Raw genomic sequence first — 4,840 nt, 5'->3', positions numbered from 1 at the left:
ATAGTTAATTGAAAGATCCTAACAAGTAAAGCTCATGTGCTTAGTCTTTCCTTGTGTTTGAATTCCCCTATATAGGTATATTCTGAAAGGAATTTGTAGAACAAGTAAAACGACAATTATAAAGAGCTTTGTCATTCCATTCTATGTTACAAGCGAGGTTTTGAAATTTAGTAGCATATATAGTAGTTAATTGTGATTCTTGCTATTAAGATAAGAACTTAGTTTTTGTAACTCTTTTCTAATTACTTTTTTTAAATATAGATATAAATATTTTTAAGAATAAATTCAAATCATAAAAGAGTTACTAATCTTTTTTCATCAAAGGTACAAACTAAAAAAAATTACTTCCAGATAGAAGTATTCTTATGATTTCAACTTGAGTAAATCTATTAAAATATTAAAAGGCATGTAATCTTAACTAGAATTTGACTTATTGCAAAAAATTTCAAAATTTTAATCTTCTTCTATCAAACTTCTTGGCATACTAACCTTTGTCTCTATTGTACTTATACAAGCAAAATTTATTGAATTTGGTTGTGAAATCAATCTACTGACTTCTTTCAAATGCACAACTTCTTGACCTAGACTCTAAACTTCTTTCATAGGTGTAGGGTTGGTGTTTTTGTTGTCATAGCAAGATTCCACTTTGGGTAGATGCAAGGTCTACCTTTGCATTCAAGTTGGATCCAATATACATAAAAACTTCTTAAATTCCCCTTTGTCTATTTACAAAACTATTTTTGTAATAAATCAACAAACTCGAAGCTTAAAAATTTATATGCCAAGATCTAGCCATTCAATTAAGCTTAAAATTTGAAAATACAAAACTTACATCTTTGATCTTTATTGCACAAATTTTCAGCTACAAATTTGTTAATGATCGTCTGATATCATCAAATTCTTAACTGATACCTTTGAAAGTCAAAACCCTAGATACTTAAGAACGAATTTTGCCATTTCTCTCAAGTTACAATTTCAATTGATATGAAATTTTAGACATAGTTTTTTTATATTATAAGTGACATGTACACAAAAAATGAGCTTCAAATTTGTCTTAAAGCTTAAGTTCTAGCTTAAAACCAAAATCCTCTATTTTTCTAATTTCTTCAAAATTTTAGTTTTACTTTGCTGATTTTAACTAGCCATATCTTATTTCTTCTTGACTCAATTCTATTGATCTTTGAATGTAAAATATTTAGCTTAAAGTCTAATTTCCAATCCAACTCCTTGATTTCTTGTTAGTAACTTAAAATTCCTAATATGTACAGAAAAGTAACAGTAGATATCAAATTAGTAGCTTAAGTTTAAACAAGCATATTTCTCTCATTTAAGCATTAATTCATGCATATTTTCTACGTAAAATTATGCCAAGAAGTTCTTCTCTTTGAATACTTCTTCTTAACTTGAAAAAAAAAAATCCTTCTTCATTACTTCTAAGCTCACCAAAGAAGCCATAGTCAAGGTCTTCAAAGTCCAAGTCAAAATTTAATAGTTTAAAATTAAATAAATATCAAATCTAATCTTTCAAGTCAATACTATTAATGGTATCCGACTAATATTATCCAAACTTCTATTTATCTTTAATAATAATCTAAATATAACCTCAAAGTCAAAATTCTTCTTATATCTACAAACATAACTCTGAATCTATTAAAATCAAAGATTAGAAAGAAAGTAAAAGGAATAAAAGAATTTTTCAACGATAAACCAAAGATAAAATTAAAGTTAAAGATAAAATAAAATTTAGCCAAAATTTTAGAAAAGAAATAGAAAAAAAGTAGAAATATTTTTCTAAAATTATAAAAAAAACTAGATTGGTAAGAAGAAAAAAGAACTTATTAAAAGTTCAAAGAAAAGTAAGTCAAATAAGGTTTTCATACATGAATGTATTTACATCACGACATCCACCTCTTTCAAACTTGCTTGTCTTTCGGCATGTGCTACCATTCACCCTTCATCTTGTTCATCTTTTTCTTCAATTTCTTTATCTTCTTGACTCTATTGTTTGCCAGATACATATATTTCAAAAACTTTATGTGGATAACTTGCATTTCTTCTTTGAAAAGCTTTTATCCATTTTCTTGCTATTAAAATCCATACAGATGTCCCATCTAATTCTTGAAGTAAGTAAGTTCCATTTTCATGTCTAATTATAATAATTTACGGTCCAAACCATCTCCAAACAAACTTTCTTTGCATACTATATTGCTGATTGGATTTATTGTCATAAATCACTATCCAATCACCTTTCAAGATTGGTTTCAAATGTAATTAATGAGTTTGATCAATCCTTTCTTTATTTTCTAACCTTGTTGCTTTCAACCTCTCTAGTACCAAGTAGTGGTCTTTTGATAGTCTCTCAATTTGTTGAATCCGTAGTTTTAGAAGTCTTTCATAAGATATGTCATCTTTCCAAGATAGAAATAACTACATAGACATAGATTCTTCTATTGGCATAATGGGCTTTTGATTTATTATTAATTCAACTGGTATGTACCTTATTATTGTACTATGGATAGTTCTATTGATCCATAAAGCAAATGGTAATAGGCTTAGCCACTCCCTTGAATTACCTTTACAAGCTTTATCTAATGCATGTATGATTGGTAGGTGGCCTCTTTCACTCTTTCTATTTGCCTCTAGATTATATGTAGTGGTTAATTTTAGCTTCACTTCATATCTTTCAAAAAAGCTTCTAGCTTTAGGTACATCTAATTTTCTTTAATTATCTTTCATTCTTCTAATACATCCATAGCTCCTTTGTGCTAAAACCAGATATTTCATATTCCATAATCCAATTAGCATAGCTATCAAATCAATTATCCATTGGAATTAAATAAAAAGAGGGTAGGTTGGATGAAATTCATCACAATATTTGATTTTGGATTAGAGTTGGTATTTAAGGCACAATCCCACAAAATTCACTACATCTTTATAAAGATCCCTCTTCCTTGCTTTCAAACTTGCAAAAGAAGTTGCCACCAAGGTCTTCAAAGTCTAAGTTAAAAATTAATAGTTTAAAATTAAACAAATATCAAATCTAATCTTTCAAGTCAGCACTATTAATGGCAATCGACTAATACTATCCAAATTCCTATTTATCCTTAATAATAATCTAAATACAATCTCAAAGTCAAAGTTTTTCTTATATCTACAAACATAACTCTGAATCTATTAAAACCAAAGATTAGAAAGAAAGTAAAAGGAATAAAAGAAGTTTTCAAGGCTAAACCAAAGATAAAGTTAATGTTAAAGATAAAATAAAATTTAGCCAAAATTTTAGAAAAGAAAAAAGAAGAAAGTAAAAAAAATTCTACAAAAATATAAAAAAACTAATTGATAAGAAAAAAAAGAACTTAATAAAAGTTCAAAGAAAAGTAAGTCAAATAAGATTTTCATACATAAATGTATTTACATCACAACACCGTAGTTGATACAAGTGATGCATGAAATTTCCACCTTAAGAGTATTGAAAAGTTTTTAAAGATCTACAATAGATATAAATCTATTTTCACTTCTATCAAATATAGCATCTATGATTTTTTCTTCCATTTCAAACAACTTAATAAATCTACAAGTCAAATTAGAAGAAAATAATCTACAACCTCTAAAATCAAATAAATTTTTTCTTAAAAAAGAATAATATGCTTCTTTTAAAGAAAAAATTACTGTCAAAAAACTAAATAATTTAACTAAATCCTAAACCAAATCCTAACCAATCCTAAATTCTAAACTATATTGTAGATCAATCCTAAAAAAATCCTAAATTCTAAACTAAATTCTAATCACAAAATCTTTTGATTAAATCATTAATCTTATTTAAAATTTTACACACCTTTCAATCTCTTAGTTACAAATAAGTACAATAAATTTGAAGGCAATTGAATTTATCAAATGGAACAAAAATCCTAAAATTTGTTTAGATGTTATAATACTTCTTATAGATGTGGCAATAAATGGTTATAATAGTTATATAACTTTTAATATAACTAAGTATCCCTCTGATTTAGTCACTTTAGATTTATAATGGCTAAAAAAGTATAATCCTCTAATAGATTGAATTTCTTTTAAACTCAAATTTTTCTATAGCATTAATAAGAGTCTTGTAGAAAGCCATAAATCTAATTCAGCCAAATTTATACTTGTAGGTGCAAAAGCTTTCTTGTATGCTATAAAAAAAGGATTGCCTTTTGTTATTTATGCCACATCTATTTTTAATGATAGAAAGACTTCAAGTTACATTCCAAGTTAATATTCAGATTTTCAAGATATTTTTGAGAAGAAGAATGAAGATATTCTCTCAAAGCATTATCTATATGATTGTTCAATTAACCTTAAAGAAGGAAGTCAACTACTATTTGATCCAATGTATAATTCATCAAAAAATGAGTTGGCTGAACTTAAGAAGTACATTGAAAAGAACTTCGCCTAAAATTTCATATGCCATTTGAAATCTCTTGCATAAACTCCTATCTTATTTGTAAAGAAAAAAGATGGATCACAGCAAATGTACATAAATTATCAAGGACTCAACAAGATTACCATTAAGAATAGGTATCTTTTATCTTTGATATGTAAAATTTTGATCAACTAAATCAAGCTAAGATCTATACAAAAATAGATCTACAAGGTACTTTTATTCCAATCACCATATATTATAAATAAAAAAATCAAAAGACATAATTGGTTGAACTTGCTTGAAAAAAGTTGAATCAACAATCAATGTTGATTTCATTACTTGAAGATGAAAATACTCTAGTTTCAAAAAAATTATTCTTTATTGATTAAAAATTAAATGTATTTTTTTAATATAACATAAAAATATCTAAAAAAGATATCT

Source organism: Physcomitrium patens, chromosome 12 (genome assembly GCF_059467195.1).
Source record: "Physcomitrium patens ecotype Gransden chromosome 12, ASM5946719v1, whole genome shotgun sequence".
NCBI classification, from domain to species: Eukaryota; Viridiplantae; Streptophyta; class Bryopsida; order Funariales; family Funariaceae; genus Physcomitrium; species Physcomitrium patens.
Note: the sequence above shows the minus strand (reverse complement) of the source record.